Raw genomic sequence first — 16,309 nt, forward strand, 5'->3', positions numbered from 1 at the left:
CCACACCTGGTTTTAATCAGACCCGTCCGTGCATGCACAGAAGGGCCTCTGACCAAATCTAACGGGTACGCTCTCGGAGAGGGTGGGATTTGGAGAGCTTTTTAAAGTTTTCTTCCTTTTTGCTTACCTGCGTTTTCCGGAATGTCTACAGTAACTTTTCTAATAAAATAATTAAACCTTGAAGTCATGCAAAATTGAATAAAGCACGCCCATACTTCACCAGCTAGCGCCTGAACACCCGGGGTCCATCCTGAGCGCCTCGCCGCCCGCGGGGGGCTACAGCCAGGCTCCTCCTAGCTGGTCTCAGGGCAGGGCCTAGCCAGTTCTGGCTAAACCACTTTGGGAAAACCTCCTTTATATGACAGTCAAACAGGGTGTCTGTGGGTGTGGGGAGGAGCCAGAAATGACTGGGTGCTGACATCTGGTCACGCTGGACAGGATCGCGGCACGGCCAGCCCTCCCCATTTTCCCAGTTATTGGGGTGGGTCTGTGCTCACCTTTGCCTTGTGGCTCTGCCACGTCCCCAAGTCACTTACCAGTTTAATGGCTTCCCTCTGCCCACTTTGTGTCTTCGTCCTTGTCCTCAGTGCCCAGCCAGCGTTACCCATAGCTGGGCACCTGACAGGTGCTTTGGGTGCAGTCTCGCCTGGCAGACATTCATTGAGCACCTGCTGTATGCGGGAGCCCTGGTGCCTAAGCGCGGAGTCCCTTAGAGCTTGTCCTCAGGAAGCCAGCGACCGCCTCTGCTGGGGTTGAAAGGACCTGCCTGTGAGGACACGAGTGTCCCTGGAAATCTGCACCCTCCCACGGCCTCGCAGCTCCAACAAACCCCCGCCCTTCCTTCTCCCTCTTGATCCAGAAAAGTAAGACAGTCCATTTTCATCTTTTTTTTTTTGAAAGATTTTATTTATTTGACGGAGAGAGAGAGCGCACAAGCAGGAAGAGCTGGAGAGGGAGAAGCAGGCTCCCCGGTGAGCAAGGAGCCCCATGCAGGGCTCGATCCCAGGACCCTGGGATCATGACTCGAGCCGAATGCCCGGCGCTTCACCAACTGAGCCACCTAGGTGCTCCGAAAACAGTCCATGTTCATGACTCTTGTTGAGTTTTCCAATCAGTTTCTCAGGATCCAGAACAAGGTTTCTCAGCATCAGCACTATTGACCCCTCTGGCCACCAGATCATTCTTTTTTTTGTGGAGACTGTCCTGTGCACTGTAGGATATTTAGCACTATCGCTGGTCTCGAATCACTGCGTCCCAGGGGCACCACCACCCGACTGTGACAACCATAAAAAAAAAAAAATCCCCCAGACATTGCCTAATATCCCCTGGGGGGCGGAGGCCAGAATCACACCCAGCAGAGAGCCACTGGTCCAGCGTTCGGTAAGGGAATGGCACAGGAGGCAGCAGGAATTGTTTGCGGGAACCATGCACCCAGACACCTGGCAGTGAGGGAAAAAACTGCCAAGCCCCGTGGCAAACAGCCCTCCGTGTCTCTACAGCATCTCCTCAGTAACACTCAGGATAACGCCAAACCCAGGTAAGGAACAATCCCAGGGATCGCACTGAGGTCGGGGAGACAGCTTTGCCTTAAATGTGTATTTAGAAAGCAGACTGGTAGCTGCTTGGGGAAGAGGGGCCAGGAGGGGCGGGAGGACGCGTTTGGGAGTGACAGACAGCCTTTGTGATCTCAGTGGGGCGGAGGGTTTCACGGGTGTGCACGGATGTCAAAACGGATCAGGTGGAACCCTTTAAACCGGAGCGGTTCAGAGTGTGTCAATCATATCTCGATTGATCTGTTTTTAAAATGTACTTGTTTAAACTCATAGTGCTTGGAAGGTATTATTTGGAAAATTTACGAACACGCGCTAGCCTATTTCTTGACTGATGCATAGGGGTCCTTAAGATCAGTGTGGTACTTGAGAAGAAAACAGAAGAGAAGATGATCGTGGGCCTCACGGCTGGCCTCAGAAAGGAGGGAAAGCGGGCATGAAGCCAGGAGCGCCAGGCCCCCCTCAGGGGAAGCGCTGGAGTTCTGCCCTTGTACGATGCTATCAAAGCAATGTGTTTGGAACCCTATTATCAGGGGCTTGGGGAAACGAGATGACAAATGTGGTGCTGGCTGCCAGGAAGGAAATACATGATTCTGGACCTTACAGGCTCTTCCACTAACTTTAATCCCTAAAACAAACATCTCTGGGGAGAAAGTCAGTTAATACTGGAGGAGGGCGGGCGCTCTTGCTCCATGGCTCGGTACACCCGGGGAGCAGAGAACCCTCACGGGGGCACCTGCCCATTAAAGGCCCCAGCACTAGTGCCTGGGGTAGGGGGTGCACTTGGCCGAGCAGGGTGCTGGAGAGACCCAGGAGGGAGAGCCATTGCCAACAATGAGGGGCTTCAAGAGCTTTTCCGCTGGTGGAGACCTCCAACCAAGGTTCTCGAAACCCGAGTGAGGCCGGGGAGCACGGAGAGAACTCGGGGTGAGGCTAAGGTATTGGGACCATGAAACCCTGTTTGTGGAGGGTTGATTTACACCTCATGCATCTATTCCATGGACCTTGACTGAGCATCTTGTGGGCACAGGACCTCCTCCAGTGCTCCTGTGGTAAGGGAGGCAGATAGCAGGTGGGTAAGCCAGGTTATAAGAGAAGTTCAGATCACCAGGAAGTACAGCATAAATAATAAAGAGGGTAATGTAGTGCTTGGGGGAGGGTGACAGTTGCTGTCCCTAGGGTAGTCAGGGAAGGCTTCTTGGAGGAGGTGATACTGGAACTGAAGCTAAGAAGGAGGCAGTGATGTGGAGATCTGGAGAGAGGACGTCCCAGGCCAAGGAAACCAGGAGGTCACAGGTCTGGGCGTGAGCTCGTGTGCTTGGAAAGCAGACACTTCTTGGTGCGGTGGGAACAGCTAGAGCGGAAGAGATGGGATGGGAGGGTGGTCAGAGTTAGGCCAGTTAGGCCAGTTAGGCCATGGCAGGCCAGTCAGGGTGTTGAACTGAATTCTCAGAGCACTGGACAGTTTTTGGAAAATGTTACTAGTTAGACTTTTTGCAAGGTTCACTGACTATGGTGGGGAGAAGATATGTAGGGGGATGAGGGGGAGCCCCACAAAAGCCCTACGTGGGAGGCATCATTAGCGACTCTCCCATGTTCCCTGTAGGTAGGGAACTGCCTTGGAGAAGCTGAGTATGTTCATCACTTGGTCAGAGGGTCTGTAGGCTGAGAAAGATGGGCTGTCACTCATCACCTTGAGAAGCCACACCCCTGCAGGCCCAGAGTTGGCCAGGGTTGCTGCTGACCCCGCTGCTCAGGTGCACTCAGGTACGTCTTCTAAAACCACACCTATGCGGGCGTCCAAGCAAGTGACCGGGCAGCAAGGGTTGCTCTGAGTGAATGCCTGGAAGTCCTAGGGCACTCGTTTGCTGATTCCGTGACGGGGTTAAGCGCCTTCTGCTGATTGCTTCATTTACGGCTCAGAACACAAGGCAGGCTCTGGGAGTAGCCCCGTTTTACAGATTCAGAAACTGAGGTCCAGATGGCTTGCAGGGAGTCACAGTCAGGAAGAGGGAGACCCTCACTATGAAGCGGGGGACCCGTCATGGAAAGCCCGCATGCTTAAACCACTCAGCTCTCTGCTCTAGAAGAGGCTGAACCACGACTGCATCACAAGCCAGTTCCCTCGAACGGCGTGGCACAGGCTGTTGGGCTGAGGTTCACGTTGGACTCTTCCCTGGACAAGGCCCGCTGGCCCGTATCCTCCCAGAAGTCCGTGTTGCCGTTTCTGGAACATGTGTCCCGTGGTGCCGCTGCCTCGCCCCCACACACACCTTGCGAGAGGCCTTCCAGGTGTGCTGGTTGTCCATCCAGATCCCGCTCTGCCGGGCCCTGGGGGCAGATCACATCACCTCCTGGGGCCCCAGTTCCCTCCTCTGTAAAACGGGATAAAGATCTACCCGAAGCATCAGGTGATGCCCGAAAAGTTCTCAGCCGGCACCTGGCCTGAATCGATTGCCTCTGCGATTAAGTGGCTTCCTCCTTCCTTCCGAAGCAGGAATGCTTTCCCGATGCTTCCACACCGGGCTAAAACCAGGCTTTCCGGCACGAAATTTCTGTCCTCACTGCAGCTCTCTGGGGTGGTCAGACTTTTTTTTTTTTTTCCTAGATAGGAGAGTTGCTAGCCTCCTTGCACTGCTCTCTGTGCTCAAAGCAGCCTTTGGTGTGGCCTGGTCCCTAGGTGGTCCCCGAGGTGACTTGTACCTATTCTGCGAGCTACCTGCTCCTTTGACCTCTAAGCTCTGAGGTCAGAGACTGGCAGGTCCTGACTTGTTCACATCATGACGCGCAGGAGACGTGGGCAGCCCGCCGTGGTGAACGGACTAGGCTGGTAGGTCTGGTGGGGCCTTGCTGGCAGCTGCTTCTCTGGATGCCTGCTTGGCAGCTGGGGGCTGCAGGGGCCATTTTAGGCACACTAGAGGACAGGGCTCTCTACAGGGCACCTGGCGGGCTGGCCACATGGGGGACAGGTGGCTACACCCCATCTCCCAGCACCGGCCACAGCATTGTGCTTTCTGGGCTCATCTGAGAGTCCTGCCAGGGCTAATCTTCCTGACCTTCTCATTGTTTAGACAGAAGAAATACTTCCAGATAGTATTCTAGGAAGAGAGTTCTCCCAGGAAGCAGTAGGGCTGTTTATCAGCAACAATGAGCCTCCAATCAGAGCCTCGTGCGTTCCCTCTACGGGAGAGAGACCCCCCGCAGCCTCCCCGGTGGTGCTCGAGGAACACTACTGTTGTTCTGTTAGATACACGTTTCTTGTCACACTTCTTACCCGGCCATCCACCCAGAATGATTCGAAGGTCGACACTATACGGAAAAAGATGCATAAAGCCAGCCTAGCTCTGCCCTAGCTCTGTACGGCCCCCGGCTATACCCGAGCACCAATTTTTACTAGATCTGACTTACCCTTCCAGAAAGAAAGAAAAAATATACATATATACATACACATAGACATTTATCTTTCTCTCCATGTATTTTCTTATACTCCCCCTTCTTATCAAAAGGTAGCATATAACAATTTGTTTTTGGCACCTGGGTGGCTCAGTCGGTTAGGCCTCTGCCTTCGGCTCAGGTTATGATCGCGGGGTCTTGGGATCGAGCCCCACATTGGGTTCTTTGCTCAGCGGGGAGTCTGCTTCTCCTCCTCTCTCTGCCTCCTTCTCCCCCTGCTTGCGCTTGCTCGCTGTCAAATAAATAAATACAATCTTAAAAAAAAAAAAAGAATTTTTTTTTTACTTAGCAATACATTCTGGAGAAACTCACGTAATAAATACAAACAAAACTACGAACCCCGTACAGTTCAAAATGAACATTCGTCTAAAGGGAAGGCTGATGCTGTTTGGCTGAAACCAATCGCCGCTCATGGGGACGGGGGAACCCACCAATGGGAGCAGCGCTCCTTCGTCGTCTGAGATCCCGACGGGTGCGCCGCGTGCAGGGTGACTCAGTGCTCCCACCACTTTTCTCTATTTGAATTACTGCAATACTTCTGTTTACACAGTGGGCTGTTACATCATTTGGCCTTCACTTGGCTTCAACGCATCATTTACGCATTAAATCCGCCTCTGTTCTTTTCTTGTTAGCCAGCAGCAATTAAAAAGGACTGCTTGATGCCAATACAATCATAAACACGAATGCAAACGCGGGCAGTGAAATCCTGTGTCAACAGGAGATTGTAAGGTGGTCAGGCCCACAGTAATGATGATGAAAATAACCGTAATGGCCAACCCTTGCCGAGTACTTGCAATGTGTTCATGAAGCTGAATGCTTTACACACGGGGTCAGACGTACTCCTCTCGTAAGGAAGCATACCCATTTCAGAGATGAGAACATTTGGTCCTACAGGGGTGAGACAACTTGCTCAGGGTCACATACATGTAGAGCAGACAGTGAACCCACATCACTGATCCCAGTGACCATTCTAAGGGCTGGTGGCTGCGGCAGGGACCTGACTGAGCTCTCCGACATCAGATCCTGGCCATAACTTGTCCCCGTGGCCAGGACTTGCTGGGCTGGGCTAGGCAGGATATACAGGGGCTGGGGCAGAAGGCAAAGGGGGAACATGGGGGTCACAGTCCCCAGTGGGACCTGGACTCCCAAGGGACCCTCTCCCCGAAGTCCTGGGTGAAAAAGTATGCTGAGCCTGTGACCCTGCCTCCTGTCTCTTGGTATCAAAGCATATAAACACAAGCCAAAAATACCATTTAGAAGAAAACGATCTACGCCCGTGACTGTAACAATGACATGTTGTCAGGTCCTGGCGGACGACTGAGAGTTCTAAATGTTCCTGCAGAGTCCCCGGCCAGCTCTGCCGGGCTGGGGCCAGGCTCGCGCTGGGCAGGGGCTGGGCAGTACTTAAGATAAAAGTGCAGACTCTTGGCCATCACCTCCCCGTGGCCTTCTATTTACCCTGACTCCTGCTCTGCCTCACTTCACCTCCTACCCCCTCTCCTGCCACACTGCGTGTTTGTTCTTTCCCTGTCCTGGGCCTGACCTTGCTCCCTGCAGCTCCGGGTCCAGGAGAGAGGGTGGTCAGGTAGGCCTGGAGCCAGAAGCCTCCGCCCAAGCCTAGGGGCCAGACCACAAGGCATGTCTGAGCTGCACAGGCTTCCTGGCAATGGGCAGAGATAGTCCGATGCTGAAGAGGACGACCCAGGGCAGTCCCTTCCCCAGTGGCTACCCTGGTGTGAGTGGGGCTTTGGTCCTGAGGGATCAGGACAGTGTGGGACAAGCCGGCTGCTGGGGCTGACTCCCTGGAAGGTTCACATGACAAACGCTCGGGGCCTCTCCTTGTCTAGGTAACTCCTCCCTGGCGAGGGGCCTGGGGGGCACTTCCAGGCCCAAGGCAGCCAAGGAGGGTACCATTCCATGCCCACCTTTGCACCTTTCCTCAGATCCAGGCCTGAGAACACGGACACCCTCCCCCAGCCCCAACTAGGCCCAAGGAAGCCCAGCTTTATTTGGTCTCCATTTTCCTACATCAATACAATTGCTTATAAAAACTAAATTACCTTGTCTTTGTGACTCCACGTGACGTGCCAGGCACTGCTGGAGTTCCAGAAATGCTGGTCCCGTTGTCAGTTCCCAGTGTGGTCTTCACTTGGCTTGCCGGATTGGATCTGGGTATTCTTTTTATCTCAGCTGGAGCTTCTACTAGAATCCAACCCATTCCTACTTATAAAAATTTGGCTTCCTGCATTACCAAAGCCATATGTCTGCAAGAATCATCTACTCTACCCCAGGGCCTTCCCGACCCCATCTCATCTCCCATAGTTCTCCATCTGGCTCATCTGACTCCAGCACCCTAGCCTCTCTATTTCTCGGTCCTTCCAATAGCACGCCTACCTCAGGGCCTTTGCACTGGCCATTCTACCTGGATTTCTCTGGCAAAACACCCATGTGACCTGGCCTGGTCATCTTGCTCAGGACTTGGCTCGAAGGTTGCCTTTACTACCTATAGATGTTAAAATGCAAATGTAACATTCCCATCCCCCTTTCCTTGCTTCATTTTTGCTTCATAGTACTTTTCACATGGGACAGACTCTGTTCTTTTTACATAATTGTTTGTTGCCTTTTCCCCCCTCTGGCCTGTCAGATCTACGAGGGCGGGATTTTTGCCTGTTTTGTTCACTGCTTGTCCCCAGTGGCTACAACAGTACTGGCATGTAGTAGGCATATTAATTTGTTGAAGGAATGGTTTCACTGTAGGAAACTTAAATCTACTTAAAGACACAAGGAAGAAAAAAAAAGATGCCTAGAATTTCCAATCCTTCCAAAGGAGCTCCTCATCTTTGGAGGCATTTAAGTGGAAACTGGGCATCCATTTGGTGAGGAGTTGTAAAGGGATGTGGGCACTGGGTGGAGGTGGGACTCCTACTTTCAGGAATATTTTGGGGGATCCTGCAAAATGCTCTCCAGCACTCGAAGGCATTCTCTATGCAATTTAGAGCCACTGAGCAGCACAGGACTTTCCCTTCAGTCCTTCCTCAGCACTGGGTGGGGAGCTCTATGACCCAGAAGGCTTGGGGAACAAGGTGGAGTGGAATCACCTATCATAGCCAAACAAGACTATCCCAGGAGGAAATGCAACAGAGACCTGTGAAACCGTGACAAAGGTGCAGCAAAGCCAACCTTCGTCGGGCCATATCCCCACATTGCCAGACACGTCCCAAACACCAGCCACAACATCTGGAGTTCCATCATTAGAGAGACCTAAGTCTCTGCTTTTATAATGCACTCCTGGGGGGGCACCTGGCTGGCTCAGTTGGTTATGTATCTGCCTTCGGCTCAGGTCATAATCCCAGGGTCCTGGAATCGAGCCCCACATCAGGCTCTCTGCTCAGTGGGGAGTCTCCTTCTCCCTCTCCCTCTATCTGCCTCTATCAAATAAAAAAAATAAAATAAAAAAAGCACTTCCTGGAGGGTCAGGCATTCTTCCACATCGGCCACATAAACAAGGTCCGAGTTTGCATATCAGCCCTGAATGGGTCCTAAGGCAGTGTGAGATTTGGCCATGTGGGTGTTTAGAAGCAGGGGCACTGCCAGGAAAGAGAGCAGCCTGCAAGCCCTGTGATCCAGGACAGGAGTCCCCAGAATCAAAGAGGTCAAAGACAGCAGCGTGACCTCACAGGTCAACCCCAGTGCAGGTACTGGAGCAATTTATCTGGGGCAGGAAGTGGCTATGAGAGGCAGGAACCAATGCAAAATCCCCTCTCAACAGCTGCGTAATTTCTCCAAGGAGCCTGTCTTCACAGAAATGGGGTTACTAGGGCACGTCACCTGTGGGGAGCACTTGGGGAACTCCTTGAAGGCTCACTTGGGACAAGACACTTGGGGACCACGGGTATGGCAAACACACGGCACATGTGCTACCACTTCTTTATCCTTGCCCATGGCAGACATTACTAATCCATCACCACACAGCTGTGGAATCCTTCTCTCTGCCGTGTTCCAGACAGTCACTGCTAATCTATCGGCACTCACACACGAGGTGAAACATGATGGCTATCGCTGGTGGAAGGGCCATCTGGAAGGGGGTTGATGGGGGGCAAAAGAAATGTCTTCACCATGCCTGCCCTTAAAGAATCATGGGGTTAGGATTCCTCAGATGAGGAAATCAAGGCTCAGGGAGAAAGGGAGACCTGGCCAAGTTTATGTTGGACTTCAGTGGGGAGAGGTGGGTCTGGAGCTCCAGTCTCCCCGCTCCTCACCTGGAAGCTGTCACCTGTGACTGGACAGTTGGTTCAGGAGACAGAGCACATGCATATGTCCCCAGTGCCCATGTGCCCAGTGGAAAAAGCCGTTCTACCTCTACATGTCAACAAGGGCAGAGAATGTGAAATCCCAGGGTGCTTGGGTTGACCTCATAAAATTTGGACTTTCTGGGCTCCATGAGTCAGTGGGGCAGCAGTGGGTAGATGTTGGGGAGGCCCTGTGCCCGGAACATGGCTGCTGTCCAGATAGGTCCATTGGAGCCTTAGTTTCTGGTCTGTGTCCAGGGCAAACTCCCCAGTAGGCTCAGGCAGAAGGAGGGGGGGGCCCAGTCCAGGGGACAAGCCTGCTTTAGGACGACCCCCGTCCTGGGCAGGCCGTCTCTGCTCCCTTGGCCTCAGATGCCTGATCCATCCATGAGGAAGCTGACCCATGACTTCACTTTGCTGAGGCTCAGTTTCCTCATCCATTAAATGGGGATAATGATACCTCCCTGCTGGGATGTCACAAGAAAGGGATGAACTAACACTGTAAAGTGCTTGGCTCAGTGCCCTGCACGCAGCAGGTGCAGAGGGAGGGCCGCTGCAGTCACCTGAGGACTTTTCTGGCTGCCAGAGTCCAGCCTGTGACCCACACCTGCCTGTGGGAAACAGGCCATCTCACTTCGGCTCTGCGCTCACCAGAACTCACACACATTGGCCAAGCTTGGAGGGTGAGAAAATGGATTTCTCCTGCATTTGGGAAAGGGCAAGAGGGAAGACAGTGCCCTCTGCAGAGCAGCCCAGGAGTCCCCAAACAGCTGCCCCAGTTGCCCACATTCTATAGCGGGAGCTGTAGACAGGGGGCCCCTTTCATTCCCAGAGGGAACTCCCCATGGTGCACATTAGCTGGGGACTGGGCAGGCAGATCAGTGACTCTCCTGCTTGGAAGCCGGTTCTGGCAAAGAGAGGGTGTCACTCTGCCTACCTCTGGCTTCCCAAGAGCCCATTCTCAGTGACCTCAGCTCACCTGTTCCCACCCACATCACACAGGTGACGCTGGGGGACAGGGTCCTTAGTGCCAATGGGTGGGAGAAGGAAGAGCAGGCTTTGCCTTGTCTCTAATGTTTGAAAACACAAAAGTGGCCATATTATAATTTTAAAAGAAAAAAAAGGGCCTGGTTATAAAACAGCATGTGTCCATGGAGTTTACAGGTGCACACTGAGCCACAACTAGAAGGAAAGACAAGGGGAGGCTGAGAGCCGTTGTCCAAGGTGGGGACTGGCGGATTTTTAGTTTCTTCCCTAAAGTCATAGCTTTGTGACTATGAACACGATTTGCTTTTATCGTCAGAACAGTAACAACAAACCCCATTCCTGTTAAATGATGACCACGAAGCCTACGGTTTAGGGGTCCGTGGGGAGCGGAGGGCAGATTTCCTCGAGCCACCCCACCCCGCCCCCACGTAGCTGGTGACACTGAGGCAGGAGCAGGGCTCCACCACCCCACCCCCGCCCCCGCGCGCCCCGAATGGTGAGATCTGGTCTGGCCCTCAGGCCTCTGGGAGGATACCTCCTCCCTCCTGCTCGGGAATCAGATCCAGCCCTCTCAGGTCCCCCAGTCCTGAAGGTGGCAAAGGTCCTGCCAGCCTCTGAGGGTGGCGTGGCTCTGGGCTTGGCCACACCCCCAGGGGGCCCCTGACTCCCTGCCTGCCGGGAACTGGGCCAGGAGGAAGGACCCGATGTCAGGCACCAGTGACGTGTCCTCCACTTCCTTTAACCTGCCCCACTGCTTGTGCTGCTGAGTCAGGGTCCCTTTGGGGACTGACCAAAGGATGTGACATGACACTGCAGGATGTGGCGATGCTCCGGGCCGTCCCCGGGAGCTGGGCAAGAAGGCCTAAGGAAACTGAGAGCGAGAGCAGAGACATGAGGTGCCTGGGTGGCTCCGTTTTTGGGCGACAGCCTTCGGCTCAGGTCATGATCATGGGGTTCCTGGATGGAGCCCCGCGCCGGGCTCCCTGTTTAGCAAGGAGCGTGCTTCTCCTTCAGCCGCTCCCCTCCCCGCCCACTGTTCTCTCCCTCTCTAATACTTAAAATCTTTAAAAAAAAAAAAAAAAAAAAAAAGAGCAGAGACATTGTGTGTCCCCACCCATAGGACCACCTCCCGGTTCTAGAGCTGGTTCTCTGCAGGGTCTCCTCTTGGACCTTGGCCCCAGGCCTGCGTGCTTCCCATGCCCCTAGCAGCCCCTGGTGAGGTGCGGGTGGTGGTAAGCGCCAGCCCACGTCTCTGGTGCTCCCTGTTCCATCGCTTCTACTCTAGAGACCTCCAGAGCTTGGGAGGTTTTCAACGGGAGACAGATGCTCTTGGCATTGTGGGGGATAATTCTTCATGTACAATTATTCCCTGTGTCGCAGTGGTCCCCTTCCACTAGATGCCCAATCACAGGGCCGTCCTGACATGTCCCCCCAACCCTACATTTCCAAACACCCCTAGACGCTTAACCGACGGAGCCACCCAAGTGTCCCATGAAGAGATTTTCTGAGAAGGGACAAAGATCATCTGTCCAAACTCCCAAACCAACACCAGCAAGCACACACATCTGGGCTTTTCCAGGACCACGGTTTTCTGCAAGAACTACTGAGTGTTGGGTCCTTGGTGACCTGAAGACTAATGCATTCCTAACGTCTACACGTGGGGAAGCAGCGACACAGAGACTGAGGCACTCACCTGAGGGCCCTCGCCTGGTAAGGAGCAGAGGCAAGATTCACACACAGACGGTCTGGGTCCAGAGGCCCCACACGTAACCACTGAGCTAGGTGGACTCTGAGTGCCCCTGGACTTTGGCCTGAATGCACTTTCCTTCCCTTGAGGAGAAGTTTCATTTCCTCCATCAGATTCTCAAAGGGTTCACAACTGAATAAGAGCCCTCCTCCCTTTATGTTTTCATCCCACTCATTTTACAGGTAATAAAAGGTAACCCCCAAGAAGGAGAGTGTCTTGCCACATTGGTGACCAAGCTGAGATGATCAGTGGGCCTCACCTGCTATTCTGTCCCCTCCCCCTGCTCCTTCCTTACAAAGGCTAGGACGGGTGCAGTAGCCTCCCCGTGGGCCTCCCTGCCTCTTGCCGCACGGCCTGACAGGCTCCTACTCAATGCATGGTGTTACTCTGCCTCAACTCATTCCAGCTCGAAATACTAGTATTTTCTTATGTCTACTGTCTAAAGATGGTCACAGAAGTCTTTTCAATCCAATGTGTTGTGAAACCTTGCTGTGTTCCCACAGAAGGTGGAGGCCATTTCCCCTCTCCTTGAACCTCAACAGGCCTTTGTGGCGGCCTTCCTGAAGCCGCTGTGGGTGGCAAGGGCTGCTAAGGCTTCAGCCTCCCTCTCCCCTCCAGTCTCTCCTGACCTTGTCTCTAATGTTTGAAAACACAAAAGTGGCCCTGTCTGGGCCCTGTGGAAGCTCAGGCCAATGCCGAGCCAAGATCTCTGCTGATCAATCAGCTCACGGTGGTGAATGGCCCTCTCGATTCCAGCCTCTGCCCTAAATCTTCCAGCAGAGTCCCCAGGTATGGTAGGGCAGGCACGGCTGTCCCCTCTGGTGGGCCCTGTCCAAATTCCTGAGGCCAGTTACAGCTGTTACTTCCTTGAATGGGAGACCCCTACCAACTTGGGCTCGGGAGCCATGGGGGCTGCCGGATGCTCTGGAGTAGGGGAGCACAGTAACCACCACTAAGAGCGGAGAGAGGGCTTCCCAATCTGCCCCCCTAGCTATGTCTGAGGCTGGGGTCCACATCTGGTAGGGGCAGGTTTTGTTTTTTTTTTGTTTGTTTGTTTGTTTTTTTGAAGGAGAGAGAGATGCAGAGGCAGAGGGAGACTAGATCTAGTTCTAGGGGAACTAGATCCCAGAACCCTGAGATCATGACCTGAGCCAAAGGCAGACATTGAACTGACTGAGCCACCCAGGTACCCCTTTTGTTTGTTTCTTTTACCTTTTGCCAGTCTGATGGGGGAGACAGAATATTTTACTGTTGTTTTAATTTGCATTTCTCTGAAACCAGCAATGGAGAGACTCTTTTCTTAAATGATCCTTGGCCTTAAAGGTTTCTTTTCCTGTGAGGTGTTCGCTCACAACTTATGCTGAATTTTCTGTTAGGTTGGTTTGTCCGTCTTTTTGATTTACAAAAGTCCTTTACATATTCTGGAAGCAAATCTGCTACTGGTTGTATGTATGGCAAATACCGCCTCCCAGACTGTGGACATATCTTATCGTCTCGGTTACAGTATATTTTGTTGAAGATTTGAGTGTAAATGTTATCAGGCTCATTTAGTATTTTCCTTTACAGCTGTACCTGGGATATTCTTCCTTATCAAGAGGCACCATGGGACTTTCCAAGTTGCTGGCTGTATCCCATTTCTTGGCTTTAGCGCTGGGTGCAAAGCTGGGTTTGCTTTGGGAAATTTTATCGACCTTGGACATAGGACATGCACTTTCCCTTATTCATGTTGTAACTTACAAAAAGTTTATATAAAAAGAGAACTCATGGGGCGCCTGGGTGGCTCAGATGGCTAAGTGTCTGCTGTCAACGCCAGTTGTGATCCCCGAGTCTTGGGATCAAGCCCCACATCGGGCTTCCTGGTCAGCGGGGAGCCTGCTTCTCCCTCTTCCTCTCCAGCTCCCTCGATTGTGCCTTCTCGTGCTATCAAATAAATAAATAAAACCTTAAAAAGAGAAGAAAAGAACTCATTCCTTACCCTGAGGTGATAAAAACATTCTGCTAGATTTTCTTCCAAATGTATTGCACTTTCTGTTATCCACAGGTAAACCTTGAATCTACCCGCCGCTGTGCGTGTGGTGTTGGGTAGGATCTAATTGCATTCTCTCCCTGTGGATGACCACTTGTCCCGACGCCATTTGTAAAACTCTCTTCCCCACGTGGGTGATGCCTCTCTGTCACGTAGCGAGTTCTCCTTTACACACGGTTGTACTTCTGTGCCCTTCTTCGGTTCCCTTCATCTCTTCGTAGCCTGAAGCCAAAGCTGGTGGGCTTCGTTTCTTTAAAAAGCTTTGCTCTGCGGTGGGATCCAGGGGAGGACGCGAAGGCAGGAGATGGTGCGGTCGGAAAGATGCCGTGACCACGTCCCCCTGAGGAGTGGAGCGTGGCTGCTGTGGGAGCCAAGCCAGTGGCTGTGGGGGGGGCAGGGCTGGGAAGTGGGCTGAGGTCGGCTGCGCAGTGGAGATAAGGAGGACAGGATTTGCTGTGGATCAGAAAAATTAGGATGGACGGGGACTCCTTGGTTTTCGGGCAGAGGCTGGCAGTGCCATTTGCGGGGCTGGGAAGGCCTGGGGTGAAGGTGATAGGTAGGCCCTCGAGAGAGAGTCCTGATAAGTGACTGAGTGAAGGCGGGAAGGGTGGGGGTAAGGTCCCATCCCACTGACCTTTGCATCCTCCAGGAGGCTGAGGGTCTGCCCTCCTGGGCAACTGCGGTAGGACCCACAAGCAGGGCTGCCATTGCTGTGGGAGGAGAGGGACATCTTCCTTGCCCGGGTACTGGTCCCTCCCCTACAAATGCTGGCTCAGGGCCAGGCCTTCCAGGCTTTTGGTCCCAGGACACTGCTTCTTGGAAGTCTTCCAGTCCCACAGGAGGCCTGGGGAAGGACAGAAGCAGGCTCTGTGGGGTTGGCTTTGTCACCTGCCTCCCTGCTCGGTTACACATGGCCTGGGTGCATCTCCGTGGTATTTTGGGAGCCTGTGCTATTTGCCGGGATGGAGCAAGGATCCCTGGGCTTCACCTGGGCGTGATGGAAGCATCTCGGTGGAAAAGTTGATGGCCTCTGGCCTCTGAGCCTCTGCTCGTGGGTGGGGGCTCAGACCTGGGCGTTTTCGACCAGATCATTGCTCTGTTTACAGTCTGCTGCTGGCTCATCATCCCCAGCTGTTATGAAAACACCTTTAGCTCGGAAAACATGGAAACTGCATCTGAGCGCTCCAGCTGAGTCATTTCTCTGAGCAAGCCTTTAGCTGGGGCAACATTTTTGGCCAAGCCTGGGGCGGGGCTGTGTGGGCCTGGGTTATGCCGGTGGACAGCCCCAGGTGGCCTGGAAGCGCCACTCAAACCCCAAAGCCCGAGCTTCCTTCAGCGAATTGAGGCCCATTTTAAGTCCCTTCTTTGTTTTGTCACCAGGGTGGCTGAGGAGAAGGAAGGGGCCCCTGGGGTCTCAAGTCTCCAGACAACTGGGGAGGGGAGGTATGCAGAGGGGAGGAGGCCTGGCATGGAGGGGAGGGATGGGGAGAAGCTCGGCTGGTGGGGGAGAAGGCCAGGCTGGGCCTGGAGCGGGTCTTGTCCGAGGGCCTGCGAGCCCTTGGCCTGAGGCACTGTCCCTCCCACCACAACCCTGGCCAGAGGTGACCTTCCAACTGGGGCCCAGCATGACTTGTGGACAGGAAGGAGGAAGGAGGGCGGTACAGAAGAAACCCGTCTTTACTAAGCACCTACTTCATGCCAAGCCCTTGGCTAGCTCGTTCTTCAGCCTCGTGCCTGGTCCAAGAACCTTGGCCGCTCGCCAGCTGCAGGCCCTTGGGCCTGAGTGTTCTGTCCTCTCTGCCTTATCTTCCTCATCCGGCCTCAGCTGTTGTGATGGTCAAGCGAGATGGTACAAAGACAAGTCAATAAATGGGTTTTTATAGTGACACGCCTCACATTTACTGAGTACTCGCTCTACTGGGCTCCAAGCTGCAGGTTTTTCTTGCAGAAACTCATGGAACCCTCCCAGCAACCATGAGGTGAGTTCTTTTTTTAGTCCCATTTTACAGATGAGGAAATGGAGGTGCAGAGACATCGGGTCACCTATGGAAGGCCGCGGGCGCTCGGACACAGTCAATGGGAATTTATGTGACACTGCAGAAGCCCAGGCAGTTGGATTAAGCTGGTTTTTCTCAATGTGAATTCTCTAGAACCCTCATCTTTCCTTCATTTTAAAAGTTACTTCACCGGGGTACCTAGGCAGCTCAGCTGGTAAAGCGTCTGCCTTCAGTGAAGGTTGTGATTCCGGAGTCCTGGG

At 53.3% G+C, this 16,309-nt stretch overlaps 1 long non-coding RNA gene across 2 annotated transcripts; it reads right to left on the reverse strand.

Annotated features, from left to right (window-relative positions):
• Window positions 1-5,223: 5,223 nt before the first annotated feature.
• Window positions 5,224-15,874, reverse strand: LOC122893361. 2 transcript variants are annotated; one of them, XR_006381621.1, is made up of 5 exons: window positions 15,745-15,874; window positions 14,687-14,896; window positions 14,002-14,392; window positions 7,064-7,223; window positions 5,224-5,891 (listed from the first exon to the last, which is right to left on the reverse strand). It is a non-coding gene; the product is annotated as an uncharacterized LOC122893361 (long non-coding RNA). The 2 variants fall into 2 exon arrangements; XR_006381620.1 differs by having other exon boundaries at window positions 14,002-14,505.
• Window positions 15,875-16,309: the final 435 nt, after the last annotated feature.

Source organism: Neovison vison, chromosome 13 (assembly GCF_020171115.1).
Source record: "Neovison vison isolate M4711 chromosome 13, ASM_NN_V1, whole genome shotgun sequence".
Taxonomy (NCBI): Eukaryota; Metazoa; Chordata; class Mammalia; order Carnivora; family Mustelidae; genus Neogale; species Neogale vison.